Source organism: Microtus ochrogaster, chromosome 6 (assembly GCF_000317375.1).
Source record: "Microtus ochrogaster isolate Prairie Vole_2 chromosome 6, MicOch1.0, whole genome shotgun sequence".
Taxonomy (NCBI): domain Eukaryota; kingdom Metazoa; phylum Chordata; class Mammalia; order Rodentia; family Cricetidae; genus Microtus; species Microtus ochrogaster.
In genome coordinates this window covers 52,428,587-52,449,823 of record NC_022013.1, presented here as the reverse complement: position 1 = coordinate 52,449,823, position 21,237 = coordinate 52,428,587, and the positions used below count along the sequence as shown (strand labels likewise).

Genomic DNA, 21,237 nt, shown 5'->3' with positions numbered 1-21,237 from the left:
TTGACTGAAAACAGTAAACCAGCTCTCGTGGCACATCTACTCTGGGGAATTCATGTCTGTTAACAAGCACTCATTGTGAATGTATTGTAAATACTCAAAATGGTAAGCCAGTACTCGTGATGCATTTACCATGAGAAGCTCACACTGAAAACACATTATTCAGGGAGCATATACTGTGAGGGGCCCAGGCCCATAAACGAGAACACATTGTGCGTATACTTGGAAGACACACCTCTGAAACACAGTACTCATGGTACATGCACTCAGGAGGCTCATGCCTATAACTGAACACTCATTGTGAACGTACATTGTAAGACTCATGTACATGCACTGAATAAGCCTTAACCTGTAAAGGGAACTCATGTGTCTCACAATGAGTGTTGAGTTGTAGGCATTATCTTCTCACTGTACACACACCATGAATGCTGTACTTATAGGCACATGTCTAAAGAGACCATGCACCATGAGTACTGGGTTATAGAGATGGATGGACCTCAAACAGTACTGCTTAAAACCCAGAACTCATGATGCATGCACTGTGGGAGGCTCATGTCAATTACGTATGCTCATTTTGAATGTGCTTTGAGAGACAACTCAAAACAGTACGTGAGGTTTATGGTGCATTTCCTCTGGGAGTTTCACACCCTTAACCACCACGCATGGAGAATGTACTGTGTCAGGTTCAAGCCTGTTATTGAAAACTCATTATGATATTCTCTGGAGAAGCACACCTGAAAATTCAGTCATGGTGCATGAACTTTGGAGCCTGGTGCCTATGAGCCAGTACTCATTACGAATGTACTATTCGAGACACAAGCCAGTAACCCAGCATTTATTGTGTATATACTGGGGTAGGCTCTTGTCTAACACTCAACATTCATAGGATTTGGATTTTTGTAGGCTCATTGCTGTAACCCAGCAAACCATGGTATGTGTACTGTGGATGGTTCATGTTTGCAATCCAGCCCTCATTATAAATATATTATAAAAGATTTGAAACAGCAATCCAGAAAATCATGATGCATGTACTGTGGGAGGCTCTTGCCGCTAACCCATCACACATTTAAATTTACTGTGCAGCCCTTTAAACAGTAACTTGACACTCAAATTACTTATTCTGCAGGAGGCTCATGCCTACAAAGCAATCTTCATTGTGAATGTACTGTAAGGTGTTCAAAATGTCAAGCCAACACTCATGGTAATGTGTGAGATGCTTGTGCTGTGGGAGGTTACTGCCTAAAGCCCAGAATTCAGTGTGTAAGTTCCTTAGTGGGCTAGTGGTTTAAGCAAGCACTCATGGTGCATGTACTGTGGAGGTTGACACCTGTATACCCGTAAACATGGTGAATGCACTGCAGGATGGTTCAGTCTGTATTGTAGCACTCATTGCTCATCTAATATGTGAGGCTAATGTTAATGTAATATGGAAAACTCCAAAACAGTAAGCCAGCTCTCGTAGTGCATATATTCTCAGAGGCTAATGACTCTAACCCAGCACTAATTTGAATGATCTGTGTGATACTCCAACCAGTATCTCAGCACTCATGGTGTAGTTACTCTGATGGTTGCAGGCTTGTAACCCAAATACATAATTGTGCATGGACAGTGGTGAGTTCAGTGCTGGGACATGTATGATGTGGGAGAATGACAAATATATGCCTACCGCTAAGAGTGCATTTACTGTGTGACACTCAAGCTTGCAACCCAGCACTCTGTGCACCTATACTCTGGAGACTCCCATCTGTAACACAGGACTCTTGGTGCGTGTACAATGGGAGGATGACACTTACAGTCTTAACACTCATGGTACATGTTCTCTGGTAGGCTCGTGCCTATTATCCAGCACTCACTGGGAATGTGCAGTGCAGGACTGAAAACATGAGTGCTGGGTTGTAGGCCTGAGCTTCACACATCACATGCATCACAAATTCAGGCTTCCTGTGTCTTTAGTGATGCACAGTGTATTTAAAATGTGTGCTGGGTAACTGGCATGAGCATCTCAAAGTACAAGTACCATGAGTTATTGTAAGATGACTGACAACACACTCTCAGAGCCCATGCACAATGAGCGCTGACTTTCATCCATGAGTCCACTATAGTAATTACACCATGAATCCTGGTTTCTAGGCACGAGCTTTCCACAGTACACACACCGAGAGTGCTGAATTACAGGCAAGGATCTCTCGAATTTGCAGAACTTTGAAGTTTCAGTTACATGTCTAAGGTACACATAGTACATGCTCCATGCTCCATGTATGCTGGGTTATCATCTTGAGCCTCCTACAATAAATTCACCATGAGTCCTGTCCTATTGTTTCAAATCTTACATAGTACATTCACCATAAGATCTGGATCATAGGCATGGCTTTTACATAATATAGGCATCATGAGTGCTAGGTTACTGTTGTGAATCTCACACAGTACATTAACAATGAATATTGGATAATAGGCATGAGCCTCCTTCAGTATGTACTCCAGGAGTTCTGTGTTATAGGTGTTCATGTCCAGAGTCCATAACCATATTTACTGGATTATAGGTATGAGCTTTATAAACTGCTTGCATCTTGAGTGCTGGCTCACTGTTCTGCATTTTACACATTCCATTTAAAACTAGTGCTGGGCAACAGGTCGAGTCTCACACAGTACATGCAAAATGAATAGTGGTTTATTATTTCAGGTCTCACAAATTAAAATCAAAATTAGTGCTGGCTAATAGGCCCATGCCTGCTTGTACCATGAGTGCTAGGATTACAAGGACCACCCTCTCACAGTACATGCACCATGAGTGCTGATTTACAGTCATGAGCCCACCATAAACTATGCACCGTGAGTCCTGGGTTATAGGCATGATCCTCCCATGTGTACCGTGAGTACTGGCTTGCTGCTTGAAATCTCACACAGTACATTAACAATGAGTGCTAAGTTACAGGCATGACCCTACCACAGTATATATGTGTATATATTATATAGCTATATATCCCATGAGTGATGGCTCACTGTTTTGAGTCTTGAAAAATGCATTAACAATGGGAACTGGATTCTAAACATGAGCTCCAACAGTACATGGACCGTGAATCCTGAGTTAAAATCATGGACATCTTACAGTAAATCTAATATTGGTGCTGCTTACTGTTTTATGCACAGCATAATACATTCACAATTAGTGACTGAGTTTAGGCATCAGCCCGGCACAGAAAATGCAGCATGAGTGTTTCATAACATTAGTCTGTCTCCAGAGTGCAAGAACAGGGAGGTCTTGGTTAAAAACTCGAGCTTCACATAGCAAATGCACCATGAGTGCTAGGAATACATTTGTCACACTCCTACAGTGCGTATAATAAGTGCTGGCTTACAGTTTTGAGTGTTGTAATGTACAATGAATGGTTGGTTATGGGCATGATCCTCACATAGTGTGGGCACTATGACCGCTGCATTCCAGGTGTGCATCTTCAGAGTACAATACACAATGAGTGCTGGGTAATAGGTGTTGGTCACCCATAGTATATGCAAAAAGATTTCTGGGTTACTGTTTTGACTCGCACATTACAGTCACAATTAATGCAGTGTTATAGGCTCATATATGTCTCATGAGTGCTGGTTCACTATTTTGAGTCTCATACAGTATATGAGCAGTGGGAGCTGATATATAGGGGTCCATCTCCAGATTACAATCAACAGTAAGTGCGGAATTCATATTATATTCAAGGTGACTATTTGTTTACTTTTGACTCTCACATAGTATGTTTATGACAAGTGCTAGGCCATAGGCATCAGCTTCCCCAAGTGCTACATTCATGCATCCTGTGTGCTACATTAACCTCCCACAGGAAATGCACCATGAGTTCTTGCTTAGTGTTTTGGGTATCACACAGTAATTCACAGTAAGTGCTGGGTTATAGGTATGATTCTTGCACAGTACATGTGCCATGAGTGCTGTGTTGTGGGTGTTCATTTCCAGATATATGTACAATGAATTCCCATGAGTGCTGATTCATGAGACTGACATAAACATGCACCATAGATCCTGAGTTTTATGCACTAGCCTCCCACAGTACATGAATACTAGCTTACTGTTTTGAAACCTACGTATTACACACACAATGTGTGGTGGGCTATAGTCAAGAGCCTCCAATAGGATATGCACAATGAATTGCAGGGTTACAGAAATGACTTTACCCAAGTACATGCCCCATGAATGTTAGATGTTAGGTAAGAGCCCACCAGAGTTCATAGACCATAGGAGCTGGCTTGTTTTGAGTCTAGCATGGTACATTCACAATGACTACTAGATAATAGGCATGAATGCTGCCAAGTACACACATGGCAAGTGGGAAGTTATATATGTCTGCCTCTAGAGCACACGTACCATGAGTAATGCATTACAGGCAGGAGCTTCACACTGTATATAACACACACACATACATATATATGTACACATATATATGTACACACACACATATGTGTGTGTGTGTGTGTGTGTGCGTGCGTGCTGGTTCACTATTTTGATCACAGCACATTTACAGTGAGTACTGGCTGATAGGAATGTGCCCACCAAAGTATATGTACATTATACTAAGATTGCAAGGGTCTTTCTGACACAGTACAGGGATACAATATATGTCAGTGTTGGGTTACTTGGGTTGGGTTTAGTGGGTAGGGAAAGTCTTAAAGTTAGGATTATGGTTAGGTTTAGTTGACTACTGGAATACAGGTTTAGGGTTAGGGTGAGGTGACTTCTTTAACTCAGTGTTAGGTTAAAAATTATTATTATTTAATGCATTAGGAATGGTTAGCGTAGTGTTAGGATTGGGGTGATGTTTAGGATTAGGTGACTTCTGTGACTCAAGGTTAGGTTTTGGTTAGTTTTTTGGTTAGGTTTTTGTTTGGATAGTATCTGGAACACAAGGTTAGGGTTAGAGTTACTTAGGCACAGGTTTAGAGTTATAGTTGGTTGTGTAGGGGTAGTGTTAGAATTAGTATTATGGAAAGGGTTAAGGGTAGGTAACTACTGGAATTCAGCATTAGGGTTAGTGTTAGGATTTGAAATTATTGTAAGAGTCTGGTTTATGGAACTCATTAATTTTAGGGCTAAGGTTAGGGTTATTGTTATGATTAGGTGGCTTATAATACTTATGTTAGGGTTACCATTAGGGTTGGTTGATGGAGGAAGGTCATTGGTTAATCAAATAAAGAAGCTGCTTGCCCTGATAGGTTAAAACACAGGTGGGAGGAGTAAACAGAACAGAACTCTGGGAGGAAGAGGAAGTGAGCTCAGAGACTCGACAGCTCTCCTCTAGGGGGCAGAGGCCTCAGAGAGACACGATACTCCACTCTTGCGGGCAGAGGCGAGAGCTCTGCTCTCTGAGGCACACACGATGAAGCTCTGACCCAGGATGGACGTAGGCTAGAATCTCCCTGGTAAGCCACCTTGTGGGCTACAGCAGATTAGTAGAGATGGGCTAGTCCAGGTGCGAGAGTTAGCCTAAAATGAGGCTAGATAGAAATGGGCCAAACAGTGATTAAAAGAATACAGTTTCCGTGTAATTATTTTGGGGCATAAGCTAGCCAGGTGGCTGGAGTGTGGCTGGGGTGCTGGGGACGCAGCTCCGCTGCTCCTATTTCAACAGTTGGTGATGATGTGAGTATCCTGTGGTGTTTAAACCATGAATTCCAAGTTCAAATTATGTGTCTCCATTGTATATGCACCATGGGTCACATATTATATGTGTGAGCCTTCCATGGTACATTCATCATGAGACTGACTTACTGTCTGTAATCTAGCACTGTATATTCTTGATTAGTTATTGGTAATAGGCATGAACTTACTCATAAGGTACTTGAATGTGTCTTATAGGTTTTTAGTTATACACAGTATATTGACAAGTGTTCTGGGTCTATGGTGTGATTCTCCATCACTATTTAAACAGTAAGTGCTGAGTTCTAGGTGTGTTTCTTCAGATTATGAGGTTAAACACATTAGCTGCACACAGTACATCCTTGATGAGGGCTAGGTTATAATTATGAACATCATACAGTGAATGTGCCATGAGTACTGACTTACAGTTTGGAGTCCTGCAAGCTAGATTCACTATGAGTGCTCATAAACATGAGAACAGGATATGCACCATGAGTGCTTGTTAGTCAGCTGGGTCCCCCACAGTACATAAACCATGAATGTTGGGTTACAATCCTGAGTCTCCAGAATATGTGCACCATTAATGACATATTATGGACATGAGCCACACACACTAAAAGCACCATGAGTATTGGCTTAATGTTGTGTGTCATGAACAGTAAACTCTCAATGAATGCGGGTTATAAACATTAGCCTCCCACAGTACAGGCACTGTGAAAGAAAGCTGGATTAATTGTGTGAGTCTCTCATAGTACATATACCATCAGTGCTGGGTTACAGGAGCGCATCTCCGGAGTAAAAACATCATGAGTGCCAGATTACAGGCATTAGCCTTGTCCATTTCATGCTCCATGAGTGCTGGGCTATAGGTACAAGCTTCCCACAGTACAGGTACTACGAGTGCTGTCTCACTGCTTTGAATCATTCATTCTGAATTATTCCTGATGAATGCTAGGTTAGACATGAGACTCCCAAAGTTTAGGCACCACGGTTGTTGCCTCATTGTTTTGAATCATGCACAGAACATTGATACTAACTAGCATGGTGTGTTAGTGGTGTGAGTCTTCCACAGTGTATGAAACATGATTGCTTGGTTTCACGCATGCATCTCCAAAGTTCCATGTATGTATATTCCATAGTACATGCTTACTGCTTGGAATTGAGCACTGTAAGTTCACAAGGCATGGACCTTGTAAAATCAGTCCAAGCATCTGAGTCCTCTGTTATAGGGGTGTCTCTTGAGTACATTCACAATGAGTGCTCTGTTATAGGCATGAGTATCACACAATACATGCTGAATGAGTGCTGGTTTATAAGCCTGAGTCTCCCACATAAAATGTACCACTGGTGCTTGCTCATTGTATTGAGTCTCACAAAGTACATTCATAACAAAAGCTGGATTACAAATATGAACCATGCACAGTACATGCATCATGAATGCTGGGTTATTTGTGTGAGTCTCCAACAGTACATAAATGATGGATTACAAGTGCTGGGTTTGAGTGTGTGGGTGTACCCTTCGCGGTCCTGAGTTCCTTGCTCGTGCTCCCCCTCCTTCTGCTTCTGATTTGGACCTTGAGATTTCTGTCCGGTCCTCCAATGTGGGTCTCTGTCTCCTTTCATCGCCTGATGAAGGTTAATATTCAGGAGGATGCCTATATGTTTGTCTTTGGATTCACCTTCTAATTTAGCTTCTCTAGGATCGCGAATTATAAGCTCACTGTCCTTTATTTATGGCTAGAAACCAAATATGAGTGAGTACATCCCATGTTCCTCTTTTTGGGTCTAGCTTATCTCACACACACTGAGACAATGGGGATGTTCTATTGGGAACTCACCAAGGCCAGCTGGCCTGGGTCTGAAAAAGCCTGGGATCAAACTGGACTTGCTGAACATAGCGGACAATGAGGACAAATAAGAACTCAAGAACAATGGCAATGGGTTTTTGATCCTACTGCACATACTGGCTTTGGGGGAGCCTAAGCAGTTTGGATGCTCAACTTACTAAGCCTGGATGGAGGTGGGCGGTCCTTGGACTTCTCACAGGTCAGGGAACCCTGATTTCTCTTCAGGCTGATGAGGGAGAGAGATTGATCAGGGGAGGGGGAGGGAAATGGGAGGTGGTGGTGGGGAGGAGGCAGAAATCCTTAATAAATAAATAAATTAAAAAAATTGAAAGATTAAAAAAAAAAAACAAGTGCTGGGTTTGAGCTTCCTTCTTGGTCTGTTCCTTCTTCAGCCCATTATCACCAGGCTGGGTTAGAGCAGCCAAGATATCCAGCTTTGAAGATCAAGTGTCAGATGAAGAGAAGGTACACACAGCTGTGAAGATAGAAGGTTACAACGACCAGGTCTTAATTACAGTGTATGGTAACTTCAGTAACAGCAGAATTTTAGATCCAAGACACAAAATTTACTTAAAGTTTGATCATTTACAGAAAGAAGCACATGACCCCCAGCCAGAATATATGGATGGAGGCTTGAAATCTTGGAGAGAGTCCTGTGACAGGGCTTTAAGAGTCTGTGTGAAAGATCATTATTCCAATGGCTTCTGTACCGTTTGTGCTAAAACTATAGATGGGCAACAGACTATTATTGCATGCATTGAAAGCCACCAGTTTCAGCCCAAAGACTTCTGGAATGGTAATTGGAGACGAGAATGGAAGTTCACCATCACACCACTATGGCCCTGGTGGTTGGGGTGCTCAAGATTCAGGTTCATTATTATTAAGATGGCAGTGTTCAGTTGGTCAGGCATAAAGATGTGCAGGATTCAGTAACTGTTTCTAATGAAGCCCAAACCGCCAAGGAATTTATTAAACTCATAGGGAGTACATAAAATAATAATCAGACAACAATCAGTGAAAACTGTCAATGTCAGACACCACATTCAAGGCCTTGCACCAGTAACTTCCAGTTGCCCGCACCAAAATTGAATGGAACAAGATACGCAGTCACAAGATTGGCAAAGAAATGAAGAATGCTTAAAGGCCAGCCGTAGGATTCTCCAGTACAAGGAAAGCAAAGGATTTACCATGGTGTGGTCCTATGATTAATAAGTGATTTATAAACAAACAAGAGTGATATTTTGCTAGTTAACAAAGTTAACAGATCTAGCCTCATGCAATGCTGTTGAATCAACAGTGCTGTCTTGATTCTTTTGTGTATGTGTTCTCTGCCTTGTAATTTTCTATTATCACTATATCTACTTGTAAATAAATATATATATGTATATATATATTAAAAATTCTGCTACATTTAGTGCCAAAGGGATCTATCCTGAAGTCATTTTACTGTTTTGAAAATTTCCTAGTTATGACATCCTATTGCTGGTTTTTACAGAGTATTTGGTCAGTACTTTGTACCCCATATTTAAAGCATTTCCAGTGCTTCAGTGGCTTTTACTGATCCACCAATTGCTAAAGAGGCTGTGTTACAAACTGTAGCTAAGTGGATGACACTCCTCTGTGTGTCTGTATTGATCATTTATAGCATCTCACAATTATAGTATTTTATACATTTGGATTGGGGTTTTTTGGCTCCAGGTTGTGAGGCAAAGGAAGTTTTCTGAATATTACATGGTAGAAACTTTTCTGGGAACTGGTTTTTAAATCTAAAGACTTGAACCACATCCTTTATACATAAACGTTCATTTTCATTCTCTTGTCTCCTCCCATATATTTCCACTGTAGCCATAGATGTCTGCAGGAAGTGGAGCTTAGAGGAATGCATTGGGGGGAAACCAGGATTGCCAATCACATGGGCCTATTTTCTTCAATGGAAAGAAATGATGCCTGATCACCTGGAATGCGGGAATGACAGGATGAAATAACCCGAAGATCTTTGCTCTTCTATTAGGAGCTTCCAACTGAATCCCTCCTCTCTACCCCTCCCCCCACAATATTCTGAGCATTGTTTAGGCTCTAATCCTGGGCTTTGTCTCTCAATGACTAGAACTTATGCCTATTACATAGCCTTCCTCTCTAGGCCCCAGCTCTAAATTTTGTTTGTTGGCAAATAAAACTCATTCTTATTGTAAAGGCTACAGGTACTTTACTGTTTGGCAAGGGAATCTCAATGTGGCTATCCCCGAAGCTTTGTTTTGATAATTGCCACATGGAGACCTTTCCCCCAAAGTTCAACTATGTTTAAATGTGTGGAAAAATTAAAACACAGTATCAGATTCTAGAAGTCTTGATCTTCTCTGACCAAGACTGGCTGCACCAAGTTTTCATTCTCTCTCTCCTCAGTCTGCTTTCCTTCCAGTGGCAATACCTGCAGAAATGTGTCAACAAATGTCAGCAATTTTAGGAGAGTTTTGCCCTCTTGTATTTCTGTTTAATATTCAGGAATTGGTGACACACTGTGGATGTAATATAGAGTAAAACTTGAAAAACATAGGTATTGAAGAAATGACGGATATCTATGTTTTAATGCTGTCTAGCAAGGTTGTTCTATAAGCAGAGGAATGAAGCAGCTATGTCACTCACAAAGCTGAAATGAACCAAAGTCAAAAGGAGAATGCCTCGGCAGTGTCTGTTCGATTATCCTGGAGTTCAGAAAATGGTAAAGAAGATGTAAAACTCATTCCAAATGTCTTTCTCCATCATCCTGCCTTCTTAGAACTCACGTACTGAGATATAGCTATCTTTCCAGGTATGATGGAGGTATGTGTGTGTGATCTCAGAGCACAAAGGTAATGTGATGTGACCTATGACAACTGATAATCGTAGATTCATTTATATTGTTTACATTTCTATGGCCAGGCCTTAGGGGAAGGTCAGTTTTTGAAAAACCATGTAATGTCTACCTGTCTGCAAATACAAGTCAAAACAGAAGAGTGTTGGCTTCAGTTTTTTTTCTTTTTTCTTTTTTTTTGCTTAGTAATGCAGTCAAGCAGGAGTTGTTTGCAGATGAAAGCTGAGCCAGCATTCTTGTTTATTTCAAATGAAATACATTTGTATTGTTTGTCATTGATAGTATCCATCCATTGCACTCTATCTTCTTTATCAGGTAGTCCAATAGAAGTACACCTGTTTTATTCTTAAATAAAAAGGTGCTGGGTTACTAGCTTTCATGCCCAGAGTACGTTTCCCATTAGTGCTGGCTTACTGTTTTGAACTTGGCACAGTACACTCACAATGTGTTCTAGGTTATAGGCATGGTCTTTCACAGTGAGTGTAAGCACATGAGTGCTTTGTTATAGGCATGCATTTTCAGAATGCATTAATGATTTTTTTTTTTTTTTTTTTTTTTTGAGACAGGGTTTCTCTGTGGCTTTGGAGCCTGTCCTGGAACTAGCTCTGTAGACCAGGCTGGTCTCGAACTCACAGAGATCCACCTGCCTCTGCCTCCCGAGTGCTGGGATTAAAAGCGTGCACCACCATCACCCGGCGAATGCATTAATGATTTAATGCTGTGTTCTAACCATAAGCTTCCCACTTGAAGTGAATGTACCATGAGTACTATATTATAGACTTTCATCTCCTGAGTATATGTACCATGAGTGCTGGGTCGGAGTGTGTGTCTCCTACAGGATATAAATCACAAGTACTAGGACACAATTGTGTATCTTCAGGATATGGGCTTCATGAGGGATGTGTTATTTTTGTGAGCTTCCCACAGTATTTGCACCACAAGTGCTTGGTTATAGGTGTGAGTTTTCAACAGTGAATGCCATGTAAGTGTTGGATTACTGTTTGGAATTGTGCACACAAATCTACAATGAGTGTTGGATTAAAAACATAAGCTTCCTATGGTACTTGCACCAAGAACTCTGAGTTAGTTACTAATCTCCCATAGTACATAAACCATAGGTGCTGGGGTATGTCTCCACAATATATGCATCTTGAGTAACAGATTACAGGCATACAGAGTTTATGCAGCATGCACCTTGGGGACTTACTGTTTTTAAATTTGCACAGTACACCCACATTGTGTGAAGTTTTCTAGCATGTCTCCCACAGTACACACACCTTGAGTGGTATATTACAGTCGTGTATCTCTAGAATAAGTTATATCTGTAGGACTCAGCCACCATGGTAAGCTGAATAGAAATAGACCACCCAAAGGAAGTTCTTTACTTCCAGCCATTATCACCTGCCAGTGTAGGACTTGGCTATCAATAAGATTAATGGAGGCCTGAGTCTCAGTAGTTTACTCAGAGGCAATACCTAGTTGCAGGAAGGACCATAAACTGAGATTATCCAGATACTATCCAAGAACAGGCCATCCAAAGTAAATGCCTAACATTCCAACCATTGTAGAAAGGACCACCTTCCAACACACACTCACCAGGACACCCCTAGACAAATGTAAGTCAATCAGAGATCCTGAAACTTAAAAATCCCTTATCCCCACCTTTACTATTACAAAAACCCAACTCTAACTGAGCTCGGGGCTCTCTGATTACTCCAATACATTGGAAACACAGAGAGATCGAGTTTGCAATCTTGTATAAAATAAAGGTTCTTTGTTTTTTCATACGGGACTCAGTCTCCTTGTTGGTTTTGGGGGGATTTTGTAGATCTGGGCATAACAATACCACGAGTACTGACTAATAGACATGAGCTCCACACAATTCATGTGCTATGAATTTTCAGGTACAGATGTGGGCCTCCCACAATAAATGTAGAATGAGTCCTGGCTTACTGTTTTGATTCTCGAATGTACAATCACAGTGAGTGCTGGATAATAGGAATGAGTATCCCACAGTGTAAGCTGCATGAATTCTGGGATTGCAAATGTCCATCTCCCACATTCCTATCACCATAAGTGCTGCATTAGAGGTGTGTATCTCTGGAGTACATGCTCTGTGAGTACTGGGTTATAGGTGTGAGCCTCCCACAGCAAATGCACTGTGAGAGCTGGCTTGCTGTCTTGGGTTGCACACAGTACATTGACAATGAGTGCTACGTTAAAAACATAGTATTACTGCAGTACATGCACCATGCATACTGGATATGCGGTGCAATTTTCCCATAATACATAAACTATGGGTTCTGGATTATAGGCTTGCATCTCCAGAGGACATGTGCCATGAGTTGTATGTCTTATGTGTGAGCCTCCCCCTATAATTGCACCACAAACCCTTCATTATGGGTATGAGTTTCTTCCAGTGCATGCACCATGACTATTTACTTAATGTTTAGAATCTTGCACAGTATATTCACAATACCTCTTGCAATATAGGCATGGTTCTCACATGGTAGGCACATGTACCATGAATGGTGCATTACTGGAATGCATATCAAGAGCATGTGCACAAAGAGTGCTGGGTTATAGGCATGAGCCTCAAACAACACATGCTACATGCACATTGGGTTAGAGGAGTTAATTTTACACAGTAAATGCACCATGAATATTAGCTTACTGTTTTGAGTTATTCATAGTGCATTGACAATGAGTGCTGGGTTATAAGCATGAGCCTCTCACAGTACATGTACTGTAAATACAGAGTTGGTTTTGTGACTCTCCCATAGTCTGTGCTTTGAGAGTACTAAATTATAGGACTGAGACTCACACAGTAACTGCACCATGAAATCTGGAATATTGGCCTGAGTCCCCCGCAGTTCATGGAACATGGTTCCTAGGTTATAGGCATGAGCCTCTCCTCATCCATGCACAAATTATTCCAGTTTACTGTTTTGAGTCTTGTACAGTGCATCCACAGTGAGCACTATGTTATAAGAATGTGTTCTTGGTTACTGGTGTGAGTCCCACATAGTACATAAACCATTACTTCTGGGTTACTAGTGTGAGTCTCCCACAGCACCCACAATACAAGTGGTGTGCTTCAGCACTTCTCCAGAGTACATGCACCATAAGCGTTTGGTTACAGGCTGCAGTCTCCAATAATGCACGTATCATGAGCCCAGAGTTATAGATGTGAGCCTCCTATAATACAGGCATCATGACTACTGCTACTTATACCATAAGTCTGGGTCACAGGTTTTAGTTCCTCCAAATACATAACCCAAGACTTCTTGGTAGCTAACATGAGGTCTCCACAGTATGAATACTGCATTACAGGCATGCATGCATGTCTTCAGATTGCATGAACCATGAGTGCTGGGTTCTAGGCATGAGCCTCAGACAGTATATGCTCCCTGAGTGTTGGGGTGTAGGCATGAGCTTCTCACTGTTCATACAGCATGAGTGCTGGGTTGTAAATATGACACTTACTCCAGTACATGCACCATGAGGGGTGGTTTATAGGCTGAGCCTCTCAGAAAACGTGTAGCATAATTTCTGGGTTACAGGCATGAACCTAACTATGAGTCCTGGGTATAGGCATACATGCACTACAAATTTTGGGTATAGACATAAGCACCCTATGCATACACATAGTACAAGCACATAGATGCTCAGTTATAATCATGAAGATCTCACAATGCTTGCACCATGGGAGCTATGTTCCAGGCATGAGCTCATCCACAGTACATGAACCAAGAGTAGTGGTATAAAGATATCAGCCTCCCACAATTCATGCAACATGAGTGATGAGTTACAGGTGATTGTCTCTCATGGACTATGCATCATGGGTAATGCTTTATAGCTGGGAGCCTTCCACATTACATGCACCAAGAGTCTCCCACTGTTGAATGTAGCATGCGTGCTGAGGTACAGGCATGAGCTCCCCCAGTATATGAACTTTGAGTGATGTGTTATAGCCATGAACATCCTACAACATATGCACATGAGTGTTTGGTTATGGGCCTGAGCCTTCCACAGTTCAGGCAACATAAAAACTAGTATCTAGGTCCTAGCCTCCCATAGTATATGCATCATGAGAGATGGGTTAGAAGCTGGATCCCTAGGCTTACAGCTCCTTGTCTTTTATGTGCTAAAACTACACCCTCTTGTGTTAGCACGTTTCAGGTATCTAGAAGTAGAAATGTAAATGTCAAAATCAAGGATAGTAAATTTAGGCAATTCATGGACTCTTCTGGAATTTCAAGTAGGTTCTAATTTGTGTTTAGCAGGGTTTGAAGCTCACATGCTGGCTTTAAGGTCAGATTGGTGTCTCTGACATGACATTAGTTCTGCTACAGTCTGGGGGACTGTTACATGAATGACTAGCTTGTGGTCACAATCCTCCTTTGGAATAGCAAACATAAATCTAGCTTTCAGACAGAATATCCCAGGGGGTATATCATGGGCAATTCATTTTCAGCATTTCCGAAACTGGAGCTGTCACATGTCCTTTTGAATTTGTTTGCTATGATGGCATACCGTCTTTCTAAATGAAGCTGCTAGCTATGAAGGTTCCCAGTTTGAGGCCTGGGTTTGTGTTTTCTATCTTTTCTATTCTCAATTGTTCAGCTAGATACTGTTTCTGAGCTTCTAGGTCCGTAGATTCCCTTCTCTATTCCTTTTCATAGCCACCACTACCAGCCTAATCTAAGATGCCATTATTTATTTTTGAGGAAATCTAGTTATTTTTTAATTGAGTTATAAAATTTGTTAAAGGAACACAGGGTACTTACTGCTTTCATATAGGCCCATGAATCATGCATGTTTATTTTCACTGAATAAATGGTTGGGAGACAGTACCCAGTACTCATCCAATACTTGTGCCATGTTAAGGGTTAAGTGTTTGAGGAGATACCAAGGCTTTGGGACAGGAAAAAGGTGATAAGTTAGTGAGAAAGTTTTGTGGTTAAATTCCCAGTGTAGTGAGAAAGAGACGACAAATAGAAAGGATAAATAGAAAGGAGAAGAAACACATGAAGAACACTTGATGAGATCTAGTAGAAATTCATAGGACAGAGAGACCAGAAATATCTTCATGAAGGACACAGCTTCATTTTACCTTTTTTTTTTTGTCTTAGATATTTTTCTCCTGTTGTTATCAAATATTTGACAAAAGCAAGTTATGAAAGAAAAGCTTGTTTTTGCTCACAATTTCAAGATGTAGACAGTTTATTATGGTGGGGAAGTCCTGACGGGGTAGCTTTTGGCAGCTGGTTCCATTTCACGTAGAGCCAGGAAGTGGTGAAAGATGAATGCCCGTCCTCACCTCACTTGCTTCTGTTCATTTGGTTGGGCAAGGAGGCCAGCTCATAATGCCACTCACAGGGAAGGGTTTCCTAACTTGGATGGAACAAAGCATGCATGGGCAGCCTGTTACTCACAGGTGTGCCCAGAGGTTTGCCTTGTAGGAGATTCTATGTCCTTTTAAGGTGACACTAAATACCACAACAACACTGTGACAAAGCAGATCTCTTTTTCATTTATAAGGTTTTTCAAAAGTTTTAAGGATGCTTGAATGTACATATTTTTGAGGAACTGAACAGAGATGAATATTATGTCTGTGTTAATGAAATAATTTTTAGCTAGTGGTGCCATAGGCCCTAAGACATAGACTTGTGGACACTTGAAGACAATTTAGAGGAGAATGCCGATTCCCTGCTTGGCCACGGAACTGTTAGGGGCACAAGAAACTTACTTCTGCATTTCCCATGAGACAATCAGTCTGCAGATGTCATCTCATTTGCTTTTCATTGTATACAAAATCAGGACTTTCTGCATGATAAAATGATATTCCAAGAGACGAACATCTGTCTTCTTTGTGAGACAGTCAAGCAATGAATTGTTGAAATTTCAGAAATTAAGATGTTTAAGTAAGATAGAAATAGATTTGGAAATGGCAGTTCAATGAGGTGAGTTGTAACCACATTTCTACCTGTAACTTCTAGTGACTCAACAATGATCTCATGCTTCTCTATTAAATGAGAGATCTATTCAACCAGTTATTCCCATAATCAGACCAATATGTATGGTCATGTTCCTAGACAGGATGATTGTAAATCTAGCTCTTCTGATATAGGGTCAGTTTGTGTCCAATTCTTCCTGTAATTATCAAGAGTGTCTATTTTATATTTTAAAATGTCCACATTTGATACTAACATGAAGGCGGATCGAATTAATACAGGCCAATTGGTATAAAATAAAAGCTACTTTAATATAAATAGCACACTCACGCAACCGAAGTTCCCACGATGCCCAGAAATAGGAGACAGGAAGAAGGGGTTACCAGCGTTTGTGCACCCCAATTTATAGACAGGAAGAAGGCCGTCCCACCCCCAAAGGGCGGGCTCTCTCTACATCTCCCCTTTTTTGTCTAAATAAGACAGAACTAAACTAACTACAACTATAAACAATAATAACAAATAATAAATGTAACAAACAATATTGAGAACAAAAGTTTTACCAGACACTCTATCTCAAGGAGTCTAAATAATGTAGAGAGTAATTACAATTATATAATCTTTAACTCCGTCAAAGATCTGAGAAGGGAATAAATGTTACTTAACAAATGAGAAATATCCAAAATGTGCCAAAAATGACAGAGACAACTGACTACCTGGGCAATCACCCAAATTTTTGTTTGTGATGTAGAGTCAACCAACTTTGGCTAAGGCCTAACATAACTGACATGTCATTATCAAATGTAAGAAACTTTTTTAGAATTATCCTACCTTGTCTTGGCAAAATAAGACAATCCGGTTTTATATCTTTGTCAGTAGTTGAGGTATGGGCTTTTTTTAACCCAAAGGCCAGTTCTGTCAAGAAGACAAGCTCCCAGTGGGGTGTCTTTGGTGTTCAAGGTTTTTTTGGGAGTAGAGCGGCGTTGTCAGGAGTAATTGTGTCTCATAGGCACAGTATTTTAGGTTAGATTAAAGGCCATTTTTTTTACAGCTCTTTAAAAAGGCTGAAGATTACACTATCTATACTAAATATAATCTCTAGGTAACTAGAAGACTTGATTAACCTAAAAATAAACATGACAAACATATAATTTTTAATACCTATCTAACTTGAAAACTAAGAGAATAAACAACTGTGCAATATATGAAGACAATGATCTTCATCTGTAGACAATGTCATTACATATCAAATGTAAACAATATTACATAAATAGTATCAGAGGTAGAAATGTACATTGTAATATGGTAGATGTATCAATACAATATAAGCATACTCTTATACAAAATTAGAGGTAGGAATACTCACATTCAATATTCAATATATCAATATACAGGAAACAGTACCAATACAATTTTCTAAAAACAGTAACTCACAAGTACCAATCATCCCATCATACCAGTTAATCCTCTCTCCCCCTTTTTTTTAACATACTCCTAATTTCATAAAACATCTCCCCATCCCCTCAACCCCAAGCCAACCATTAAGAGATGTCCCTAACCCTGAGGGCAAACTCTGTTGGGAGAGGGGACGTCGTTTTTAAGATTGCTTCAAGCTGACATGGGAGCGATGCTCTTCTTAGGGGCTCATGTGAAAGCAAATGACACTAACATTTATGGTTAGAGGATTCTTTCACTAAAGAAAGCATATTTTGACAGCAATAAAGATTGAACCTAAGGTCTCATGCATTTTAGTAGATTTCACTGCCAATGAACTACAGCCTTAGCCTTAGGTTAGGCTTCTTAACCATAAAATATTGAAGATCTTTTATTTTGTCAATGTACTTGTGGTTATCAGCATTTTGGTATTGACATTTTTATTTGATTTTATGAGGTTGAGTTATGAAAATTATTTTGGAAAGAGTATTAAATCAACAAATCTTAATTCCACGAATACTTATTAAAGTACTTTGTGCTAAGTTATGGAAGAGGAAACAAAAAGACACAGTGATGAACAAACCTGCTTCTGTCCTAAAGCAGTTTATGACCTGATACATAAATGAAGTGGACCAGTGGTAGTTACAGTAATGTTCAGAGAGGGGCTGTTCAGGGTCATGCTCCAGCCTTAACATTCTACTCTTCGGATTAAAAGTATAAAATGAGTAGAGAAAACATTTGATATTAAGAATATAAAAAGAGCACACTAAAAACCTTCCCCAGTGAGAAGCTATGTGTTTACCTTAGTTCTGTCCATCAAAGATACTGCAATGTATTCCATCACTAACTTCTCACAATCTATGTAGCTTTTTTTGTGACTGAGGAAAGGAATGTTGAGAATCTTGCAGTTTCGGGTTTCCTCACCAACTTCTGATGTTATCTGTGATTCCTGGTTAGGGTCTGAAGCTCAGTCAAGGCTGGCACAGTATTCTCCTGAACCCTTCCTGGGCTTTCCTTCAATGCCTTGTTACCCAAGCAAGGGAGGATGTTAGAAATACCTCAATTTCAGATTACCACATTCAGTTTCTAGATTATCCATATGAGCTAGTCTCTACTTTTCTTTCTGGATCCACTGAGCTCAGCCTCTGATTTCAGTTTCCAGTAGAACAAATTGTCTCTACCAGGATCCTTTCAGCTCCACTTACTAATTTCTGAATCCCACTTTTTGCATGATTCTCATAGGTGTTACCACAGGGAATTAATGTTTGAGTTACTTATGTAGACATTTTTCTTATTAAAAGACAATATCATGTTGTCACCTGTTTATAACATAAAAGGTCACTTCTTCCATCAAGTGAGAAGAGGGAAAGCTGAAAATATTTCCTTTGAGCAAAAGACGGACAGGCAAAGACAAATCCTGTGTGTGTCTTTATGTGGGTTTTTCTTTGGGGGTCTTGTTTTGCTTTTAAGAAAAATAAAAAAAAACCATGAAGCTTGGTAGGGATGGGAAAGAATATGATAAAATATATTGTATAAAATTCTCAAGAAATAAAAATATAAAAACTTATCAAAAGCGAGACAATATCAATGTAAGAACCCACCCCAGGTAAGCTTTTCAGTCCTAGCAAGTGTTTTCTTAAAGTGTAGTCCAGTGTAACCTAGTTAAGTAAGTTTTTTTTCATGTATGAGACACTACTTAATTTAGAGAGAAGAGCAAAGGGAATAACTTAATATCTATAAACTTCTAAGTCATAAAGGCATTGAGATGGGGTGCCAAGCCTGACAAACTGTTGAAGTATATGGAGACATATGAAGTTTGTTGCAATATTGTTGAACATATGATTAATGTTTGAATCTTTTGGTGGGGAGGGGAAGTTAAGACGAGTGCTATAGTACGCGTTGAGCTAAAGTTGGCTTAAGACAACTTTTGTCTTTTCTTATCAACTCCAACATAATTCATAGTTTTTCAAACCTTATTGTTTTTATTAGGCTGATTAAATTGCAGCTGCAGATTCTATTTGTAGAGTTTTATTTATTTATTTGTTTGTTTTTCGAGACAGGGTTTCGCTGTAGTTTTAGAGCCTGTCCTGGAACTAGCTCTAATAGATTAGGCTGGCAGAGTCAGGTAGATCTCTGTGAGTTTTAATTTTTTTTAAAGACTTTGCTTATTTATGTTTGTTTAAAAATAGCATTTTATTTTATTTTGAGATTTTTCTTTGATAATAAGATATATGTAAAATGTTGTTTTTAATCAATATATTTAGAATTGGGGAGAAAGCAGTTTTAGTCGTTCTGTCTTGTGAATATCACATTTGCTTATAATTTCCGTATACCATGGGAATCTAGTAGAAACACAGTGTCTTGGGCAACAGCCAAGACTCTCTCGCTGAATCAGAGTCTACATTTTTAAAACTTCCCCAGGAGATTTGTACTCACATGAACGTTTGGGATGAGCCAATCAATCAAGCCTTTTTCTGAAATTCCCCCTGCTGCAAAAGCATTTGAGTATAATGTATTCTTCAATGCAGACCACTGTTTGCAATTCTGACTTATATGATGCCTTAATGTTTATTGACTGCACCTGGTGTGCTAGGTGTTGCAAGGAAAGTAAAACATCATTCTGTGGTTTATTTACCCTAAAATAAAGAAGGCCTGGCCAGTGTGACATTTTCTTTCATTTTTTGCTTTCAAAATATATATGTTTACACTGAAAGAAGATAAAGTATTGGGTAGGAACCTAATATGTTTAGAATTTCATCATAGAGGAATGTGACTCATTGTTAAAATAAGAACAGTCAAGACATTCTCACCTACATAAACAGAAGAGGGAGGGATTCTGAGAACCATCAAAAGGTTTGGTCTCAGAAAGCAAACATCTGGTTGGCAGAATTTAGGATAGGCAAAGTATCTGGCAGTTACCTACATTCTCTGCTTCCTTTACAGATGTTTCAGTACTGTGTAAAGTAGCTCACACCTAATGTTTTGAGGCATTTCATGATTTTTTTTAGTAGAAGTGCTGAAGCCTTGGTTTCTGGTTCATAATCTATTTTTTTCATAAATCTATAGTTTGGGGCTAGAACTTGAATAATTCTTAGATGGCTTGTGGAAGATAAGATCTTGTTCAATGCTCAGTCCCACAAACAAACACAAAATATAACATTCAATTATGTTTTCTCCTATGTGACAAATGACCATTTTATTTATTTATTTTATTTTTTATTTTTTGTTGGTGGTGCACGCTTTAATCCCAATACTCTAAAAGCAGAGGCAGGTGTATCTCTGTGAGTTCAAGGCTAGCCTGGTCTACAGAGTGTGTTCCAGGACAGCCAGGGCTACACACAGAAACCCTGTCACAAAAAAACAAAACAAACAAGCAAAAGAACATAAAGGTGATGCAGCCTCCTTGGAACCAGGAGACTAGCAATCACAGGTGAGACTGGGAGGAGACTGGATTCTTGATCTCCAGATCAACACAGCCCATCTGGGGCTCTGTTTCCTGTGAGCAGAGGGAACAGC

The 21,237-nt window shown here is 40.0% G+C and overlaps 1 pseudogene; it reads left to right on the top strand.

Moving 5' to 3' along the window:
- The first annotated feature begins 1,340 nt into the window (after window positions 1-1,340).
- Window positions 1,341-8,623, top strand: LOC101990972 (annotated as a pseudogene).
- Window positions 8,624-21,237: the final 12,614 nt, after the last annotated feature.